Source organism: Sander lucioperca, chromosome 6 (assembly GCF_008315115.2).
Source record: "Sander lucioperca isolate FBNREF2018 chromosome 6, SLUC_FBN_1.2, whole genome shotgun sequence".
Classification (NCBI taxonomy): domain Eukaryota; kingdom Metazoa; phylum Chordata; class Actinopteri; order Perciformes; family Percidae; genus Sander; species Sander lucioperca.
The window spans coordinates 10,956,692-10,966,205 of record NC_050178.1 but is presented as its reverse complement, the minus strand read 5'-3'; the positions used below and the strand labels follow the sequence as shown (position 1 = coordinate 10,966,205).

At 39.8% G+C, this 9,514-nt stretch overlaps 1 long non-coding RNA gene across 1 annotated transcript; it reads right to left on the bottom strand.

Moving 5' to 3' along the window:
- Positions 1-1,102: 1,102 nt before the first annotated feature.
- On the bottom strand, positions 1,103-9,130 carry LOC116051553. The gene is made up of 3 exons (XR_004105374.2): positions 8,144-9,130; positions 7,302-7,307; positions 1,103-1,113 (listed from the first exon to the last, which is right to left on the bottom strand). It is a non-coding gene; the product is annotated as an uncharacterized LOC116051553 (long non-coding RNA).
- Between the last annotated feature and the right edge of the window lie 384 nt (positions 9,131-9,514).

Here is a 9,514-nt window from a genome sequence, read left to right as displayed (position 1 = left end):
AGTGGAGGTCTGCGGTGTTGACAAGAAGGAGACATTTATCTCACTCAGCTTCAGATGATGATAACCGGATCATCCGGTCCGGATGATTGTGCTTTCTTGAAGACAGCAGCACACGATCTATATCAGCGAAGTACATTTTCCTTACTGTAATTACAAATGGCTTAACTTTAATGTACAGCATTATTTGATGGCTTTTTATGTTGATTAATAGGCTACATTTAATGTGATTTTTATTTGTTAATTTCCAGCTAACAATCAAACTAACTAAAGAGGCCAGTTTATGATGTCATGTGTTTTTTTTGGTTAATGCATAGAAAAACATTTAGGGACCGTATGAAAATGATTTGGGTCGAGAGAGGAGTGCTGAATGTTATATTTAATTTTATTGTAAAAACACCTTCCCCGTATTATTAATATTTTTAAAATATTTTCTTTGATTTCAGACTCGTTCACTACCCTCCCCTGAATATCTTTGAAAAGATTATGTATTTATGACAACCATAACAAAATGGGGAAAATACAGCCATTCTTTATTGTTTAATAAACAGCTACTAAATGAATGATTACGGCCACCAAAGGAGTGAACCACAAACAAGTGAAAGCTCTGTGCTGAAGGGATTGTGCCTAGCAATATTTTTACCACATCCCATATCATCTGCCTGTGGCAAAACGCACCTCCATGGTGCATATAAAAAACTACTTTGATGTGATCTCGTTTATATATATTAACTTTCACAAATATATAAAATGTGAAATAAGACTCTCCCACAAAATAATTGGACTACCCTCCCATCAGCAAAAATAATAATAACCTCCCCCTTTATTGACCACCCTTCCTCCCCTAATCATTTGTGTACAGTCCCTTACTTAGAAGAACTTGCGCCTTATGACATGCATTATGCTCCTGACCAAGGTTATCATAATAGATGTTTGTCTCTCACATTCAACTTCCGCTCTCCTCAAACCTTACTGCCCTGTCTACAAAGACTTCCCCCCAGTAACTGCATTATCGTCTCTCCATTTCTCAAGTAGTCTCTTTCGTCTGGCCCTCTGAAAGGCAGGAATGGGTGGAATAATCAATACCAACCTTTGAGATAGCCTGTGGAGATGCAACTCAAGCATTTGGGTTTTGGATTTAATTGATTTTGGACACCCTCAGAGAGTGTTATCATCATAAAACCAAAGTCATCTACCTCATAGACATCTCTGCAAACACACACACAAAACACCCACATGCGAGCAGAATCAAAGGGCAGAATACACAAATCCCAGGGGACTGAATACAAAAAATGTCAGGCTATTATCACTGACCGGGCTGAGCTATAAATTTAAAGCAGATATGTAGACCAGAGCCAGGCTTCACATCACTTCATAACTGCCTATGAATAGAGAAGCTGTTATTTTGATTCTATTTACGTCATTTATTGTGATTCCCAAAGTCATCAAGTGTCTTTCGTCCTCCCTCTCCATCACACACACACACACACACACACACACACACACACACACACACACATACACACACACACACACACACACACACACACGAGAGAGAGGAGGTGACCTCATTAATCTTTAGTGCATTGTATAGACTTATCCTGTCATAGCCCTGACACTGTGGTTTGTGACACAGCTCTGCTCATTAAATCATATGACAGGATGAGGTCAGCCGTGAGGTAAGGTGTCTCAAGCTGTGTGAGAGCAGATAAAGCCAGCAGTATTAGCTTCTGTGAGAGAGCTCAACAACAAATGTATGTGGCAGTGGAGGTGAGTCATGAGGTAATCCTGGTTAGTGAGCATTGGCCATCAAAATATAATAATACAAAAGTCTCTGGTTTTGTCTCTTTGAGGTCACACCACACAGGGAAAGAGGAACACACATCCACTGCGTTTGATAGCGGACACACCAACCCGATAATCGGCCGTCGGACAGTCTAGCAAGGTCAGTGACTCGAGGCTGTTCGGTGTGTTCCGTGCCGTTGTCCGTTGGAGGAGCTGTCGGCCTTCATTTTGGCCGACCTGACTTGTTGCGTCAGAGGGCGGGCAGTCGGACTCAATGACCAATCTGATTGGTGGAGTGCTAATCTGGAAATGATGAGCGGGATGAGCGTGACTAAGCCTCTCAAAGTCTGACGAAAATCTTTTAAACTGACCTTTGTCGATCTGAAATGAAGACAGATTCAGCAACTGCATGGCCTATTTCTCACTTAAAATGTTTTCAGAAACACGATTCGGTGAACTATCTTCATAAAATATGAGATTGTCTTCCAAACCAAGCCGCCATTATGCCCAGTTGAAAAATCCGTGAGCAGCCAGACCCACGTGACACGTTCGTCCAATCTGTTGCCAGTTTTAATTTTTTGGGCAACAATACAGATTAGCAGCGCCTGCTGTTATGGAGACGTATTACGTCTTGCACACACGCAGTACGTACGCTCAAGTCGGCGTCGCTTCAGTGTGTTCTGAGGCCCTTTTTGGACCTCGGGGAGCCGACTGATCAGTCCAACTGCCTTTTCTGCTAACGGTCGGCCGTCGGGTTGGTGTGTCAGGGGCTTAAGGTGTCATGTCATTTGGCATCTCACAGAGGAAACAACACTTAGGTATTGTTACTGTACTGTGGGTGCAGTCTTGTGCAACGGAAGTACATTGCCTGCATAAAGCCTTTCATCCGGCACGTGGTCCCTCATTGGATGTCATGCTTTGCCCATCCTTTTCTGCTATCTGTGTGTTACCATTCTCAAACTCCCTTCACTATATGGGTAACAAGAACAACAACCTCCGAGCTATCAAGCTACACCATCAAAATGGCAAGTTTTGACGAAAATTTGGATTATGCAATAAGGCAGGCCTGCTTTATTCTTTTTTGTAAATTTTTGTAAAGACTTACAAAGAATACGTTTAAGGCATTTACTATCTATCAGGGACGTGCTAGCATGTTGCCCACCAGTTATGGACTCCGAGCATGGCCTATCGTCTGTGAGCTATCGAGGGTAACGATAAACAGACATGGCGTGAAAATGCCATTGTTTCGGTTGTGTCCCCCCCAGGTTGCGTTTATGGAGAAACAGGGGAAAACCCTGCAGTCAAAGAGGTAGCTGCAGGTTATTACGCCGGGCAAGATAAAGACACGGATGAAAAGATTGCTGCCAGCCAGTTCTACATCACATACGGATCCCCAGAAACATTCGTTGGTAATGATAGATGGAGAGTCATCCGGCAAATGCCAACTTTTTGGGACCGATTGGTGGGGAATGCTAGGTGGCACAGACAATAATTGTGGTGGTTGGGCTTAAAATAACATCTTCTGCACAGAACAGTGCAAGCCCTCTGCCTGAACCCTCACTCGCCTTCACCGCGGAGGTGTGTTTGAAGACAGTGGGATGTCTACCAGAAAATTGCAAGAGGAAAAATAGGAGGCATAATGGCCTCAGGAATGGAACTGGCCATCAATAATGCAGAGGAAGCAGCAGTTAATGCCCCCCTTTAATTCAACAGGTCTGCAGACACCGGGACAGTTATTCTTCCTCAACTGCAGATGCTGGATGAGAGGCAGCTACATCAGGCTTTATGGGTTTGTGTGCAGTAGCACTGGCAGGTCTTTCCCCCGACCTCAATCCCGATTGCAGAGCCATTAATGGGTTTTCATCAGGGGCCGCTTTAATGGAGTTTCCAACTTCACCATCTCGCTCAGATACCAGTGGGGAGCTGTAGCCACAGAGAAAGAAATAATGCCCAGACTAAGTCAGAATATATGAACTTAATTTGGTCCGAACAGTGAGAGTGCCGACAGCTTTAATAAACAAAAAATAGAGCACAATCTAAATAGCCAATTTTACACTGCAAAAATTACCATTTAGAACGCACACTGTCTTACAGGTCGTACATTCAAGTGTAACACAAATAAATCTGCCATCAAGATGAGAAAAATGTACTTTTAACAAAAATGTTTATCAGAATATTGTCACGTGTATAAATTCTCAAAACATGAGAAAATAGATTGGGTCAAATAAAATTGCAAACTGTATGTTCTCTAACTAATCAACGCACTCAAAGAAAGGAGGAGAAAGTCACACACTTATAACTCAGATGCAAACTATTTATTTTCAACAGTGGTGGATGAGTATTAAGATCCTTTACTTAAAGTGCTCATATTATGCTTTTTGGCTTTTTCCCTTTCCTTTATTGTGTTATATATCTTTTTTGTGCATGTTAACGATTTACAAAGTGAAAAAGCCTAAAGTCCACCCCAAAGGGACTTACCATCTTCCAGAGAAAACACAGTTCACAAACTGCTCCAAACAGCTCTATTACAGTCCAGCCTTTACTTCCGTGGCGAACGTGCGTCACTTTGTAACACAGGTTATAATGCTCGCCTATAGCTGCAACGCCCTCATACTCTGCTTCTGACTGGGTAGTAATCCTTACCTAGCTACTGTGCATGTACGACTCCCAACAAAGATGGTACAGAAGTGAGATGCCTCACTCTGTAGCTAAAACAGAGAGCTCAACACACAGGGTGAAAAGAGGAGCTGCAGCAATGTACAGTACAACAAATATATGGTGTTTTTTGAAAATTAAACTATGTAAACCTATTCTGATATAACCTCTAAATACAATTATCCTATACTCCTACATTTAAAATCCTACTGAATAAAAGTACCGTATATTATTATCAGCAAAACATACTTACTGTAAAGTATCAAAAGTAAAGATCTCTCGTTCTGCAGAAAAATGGCTGCTTTGAGTGTTATATTATCATAAATGACATTATTAGATTTAATACTGTTGCATCAGTGCATAAGTAGCATTTTACTGTTGAAGCTGGTTGAGCTAGTTTTACCTACTTTATATAAAAGTTATGCTTTGAGGACATAATTTAAATTTGAAAAACAGGTAATGAATTGCAATACATCGCAGGATATCGCAATATGTTTAAAATCGCAATAATATCATTTTGTGACATAAGTATCGTGATAATATCGTATCGTGGGGCCTCTGGTGATTCCCACCCCTAGTCGGGATATGATTAATAAGAAACAAAACAAATACAAGGACACACACAATTATATCACAAGAATTAGACGTTGTTAGTTTGCCAGTGTTAAAGGTTCTATGACATGGTGCTCTTTGGATGCTATATAGACCTTAGTGGTCCCCTAATACTGTATCTGAAGTCTCTTTCCTGAAATTCAGCCTTGGTGCAGAATTACAGCCACTAGAGCCAGTCCTACCATGAGCTTTCCTTATTGAGGAGAGAGGGGGGGGCAAGGTGGAGAGTGGGGATGTGGCCTTGACCAACTGCCACTTTGCTCATCTGAAAGCCATGATGTCTCTCTCCCTCTCATGGGTGGGCCAAATTCTCTGGGCGGGCAAAGCAGAGAAAGGGGAGGTAACCTTGCTCCTTATGACCTCATAAGGGGCAGATTCCAGATCGGCCCATCTGAGCTTTCATTTTCTCAAAGGCAGAGCAGGATACCCAGGGCTCGGTTTACACCTATCGCCATTTCTAGCCACTGGGGGACCATAGGCAGGCTGAGGGAACTCATATTAATGTTAAAAAACACCTCATAAAGTGAAATTTTCATGCCATGGGACCTTTAATCTGTTTCAGTGTGTAAACTTTGTTGCTCTGCAGGTTGATGAAGATGAAGTTTCTGCAGCTTCAGTGTGATCCTCTTTCTCTCTCTGGTTCTTTGTGTTGATCGGCCATAAAGGTGGTCCAGTCACTTTACATTATCTGCAGTGTTTAGCATATAACATATTAGTAAACCTGCCTTATTAAGGCTTTGTCATGTTAAAAAAAACACTACAAACATGCCCTCTTGGATGCCACTATGGTAGATAAAATATAATAAAGCACCCTCTAAGGTGCCCTTCCAGTGGAGAAAACATGATGGAATGCAACATGCAGGCTGCCCTACATGCTAGAAAACCTTCAATGTGCTGGTGTCCCACCATGCAGCTGGTGCCCTTTTTACACCTAAGTCCACCCCTGATTCCCAGTGTTGCACTCAGTTGTACACAGGAAAAGTGACAGAACTAGTTGTGTGAAGAAAGAAAAAAGAAAGCTAGAGAGAGAAGTTCACCTCCTGGTTACTTTCTCACCTGTGCACAGCTGGACAATCACGGTATGAAGTGAATGTCGGCTTGTTGGTTTTGGAAAGTAACAGCCCTCCCTTTTCTGACAGCAGAAAGGTTTGGGTGGAGGCCAGAAGCGTCAGAAGCTTTTTGACCATTTGGCAAGCCAAAAAGGTTGGGAACCACTAGATTAATTAATATGTACCAAGACATTGTTTTGTGTTCGCTTATCATATACTGTTTAATGTAAATGTTAATGTTAAATAAATGCAATGGAGTAAAATGTATCCAGTAAATTACAAGTACCTCAAAATTGTACGTAGGTACAGCACTTGAGTAAATCTAGTTACTTTACACTACTAATTGAAAATTCTTTAGATCAACATTTTAGCACATCTTGCTTTCTTTTAAATTGAGTTCACATATTCTTATAAAAAAAAGATGACATCGCTGTTATGAGTGTGTTTCTTTGATGACTAAAGTACCTGTGAGCCAGCACCAAATTCAAAACAGAATAAAATGAAGACTTTTGCAGTGTAGATCTGACTGCAGTGCATTCATTCTGCATTACCACACAATGAAATATGAACTCCAGAGGTGTTCTTTTTCTTTTGTCTTGTTTCTCTCTCCCGATGATCTACACATCACATGACTTTCTACTAGATATCTGGTCTTCATCAAAGAAACAAATTCTTTGAGTCATTTCACTGTTTCTCTTGGATTCAGGGCGGTCTGCTTCAGCAGCCTCTGACAGAGAAGTAGTGGGTCATACATCAGGAGAGAGATTAAATCTTCATCCACTGCTACTGGATGTTGAGAGTACTATATCTTTGAGAAGGGAAATAAACATTCTTTTTTTAAATCCATCCTTTAAGGTAAAGGAAATCCTTTTATTTTCTTTAATCTCTTGCCAGCATGTGGAGCTGTAGACCGTTAGCAATAAAACAGCTGTTATTACAAAAAAATGGTGATAAAAAGAAAATGTGTTAACAGTCCTGCTGAGCCATAGAATTACAATGTTATAACATGCAAGAGAGACAAAAAATGTCTCTGTAATAGCCCCATTGTTTTCAAATTGCTTTTCATCTTGTAATACTTTAGCTCCATCTACTGGAGAACACACACACACACACACACACACACACACACACACACACACACACACACACACACACACACACACACACACACACACACACACACACTGTGAAAATACAGTGCACAGTAACCTCATCACTGCATTAACACACTGAATGTGCTCTCTTTACTTTACTTTACTTTACTTTACTTTGTTTTATGGATATAAAACAGAAAATGCAAATTGTGTATGAAGTGCATAAGAAAAAGTACTAATACTACTTTTTTATATTTTCTGCTTAATAAACTTTATAACTGTTAGATGACTTAATCCATACCAATGCATAAAATTTTATAAGCTCATAGGTTTTGTAAAATCAGTGGGGTAAATTAAAATTACCAATACCACACTATTAAAATAATCTATTACAAGTAAAAGTCTGAATTTTCCTGAAAGTAAAAGTACTTAATGCAGAAAAAAATGTAAACATACTCAGTTATGTTGCACCACTGTAATAAAACAAACAAACCAATAAGTACACAAACACACAGCTAGCAAAGACAACTTCTCTGATACTGTAATGTGATCTGGTTCTGCTTTTACTCCTTCCATAAATACAACTAAAATAATTGAACAAATAAATTAATTCAAATTGAATATCAATGCAGATGACATGTAGCCAATAAAACATGTATGCTCATTTTCAGGGTCATACTTGTATTTGGGGTTTCTACATGTTCAAATGTTCAAAAAACACATATTTTTCTCATACTGTCTGCTTGAATATACCTGTGTTCTAGTCTGAAATGCGCCGTTTTACTGCCTTTAAAGGCACTGACACACCAAGCCGATAATCGGTCGTTGGACAGTCTGGCGAGGTCAGTGACTCGAGTCTGTTCGGTGTGTTCCGTGCCGTTGTCCGTCTGAAGGAAGCCAGTCTGCTCTTCTTAGTCAGCGTTTATGGGTCTTTTGCATCTGTGCTCTTACTCTGTGTTCCAATAGCCATACTACCATACTATTTAGTATGCCAGAAAAATAGTATGTCCCAATACATAGTATGTCAAATGCAGTATGCCAAATATACAAGGATGTCCTACTGCATCCGTTCAGATCTTGCACTATGCAAGCCAGCATGCTTTTCTGGCTATTCTGACCCACAATCCTTTCCGCAGCTTTTATGAGCAAAAGGGTCAAAGTTCAAGGTGCATTGTTTTGAAGAAGTAGTATGTCCCAGTTGTATGCATACTGCATGCAACCGTACATACTTAGAGAGGGCAGATGCAGTACATACTAAAATTAAAAAGAAAAAGTATGCGATTTGGAACTCAGCCTCAGTTTCTGCACTATCATTGCAGCCGGGGAATGACTGTAACGGCACTGTAGTGGCACTTTCCCCTATATATCATATAGTTATGACATGATAACCTTACGGAAGTTCTGACAGCTCGTTTGAAGGCACAGTTTATGAATACGATACTTTCACAGTATTTATATAACACCTCGACCTGCTTTATAATTTAAAAAAAAGAAGCATGGAAATCTCACTTTTTACAATATGGGACCTTTAAATCACATATCAGCCTAGGTCCTTGAGCATTGTCAGCTGAAAGATGGACTGTGACCGCAGATAAAAGTGATTATATAACAAGGTTACACGCTACTCTTCACATACCATTAGTGCAGCTTTCTTTAAAAAACCATGACTCTAGTCTAATGCCAAACTCCATCTCCTTTGTGCTCTAATTGACTGCGCAGTGTTACAGTGTTTTACTGATGGGAACATATGGTGAAATATGGTTACTGGGCCTTTTCTACTAAAACATATGTGCAGGTACAACTGTAGAGAAATATGTGATTAGTCAGTGTACTACTCAATATCTGCTGCACAGTGAATGTGTAAATAATGTGTTTTGAAATCATGTGTCAGTTCATAATGTCCAGTTCCTAAGAATCCTCCCTAAACTAGGAACCATGTTTTAGAGATCTGTCATCATGTGTTGTAATCAGTTAGTTTGCTCTTAAGAAGAATATTCAGTACTTCCCTTTATAAAGTTATAAAGTTCCCTTTATGAACATTATAATATTCCTAAATGCTGAACTTTTGGCAGATCGTTTTTTGGATTACATTAAATTGAATAGGTGTACATATTTAAGTGGCCAGGGAGTGTAAATGTGGTTAAGTAAAATGTACAATGAAATAGAAATACTCTCAGTAAGTATTTCGATGTTGTACTTATGTATAGTAGGTACAGTGGTGAAAGATACGGAAGCGTATTACATTAATATGTTTCTGTAGAAAGAAGTATTCAGATGTTTTACTTAAAGTAAAAAGCATATTAAGTAGCAATTCAGTGAAAA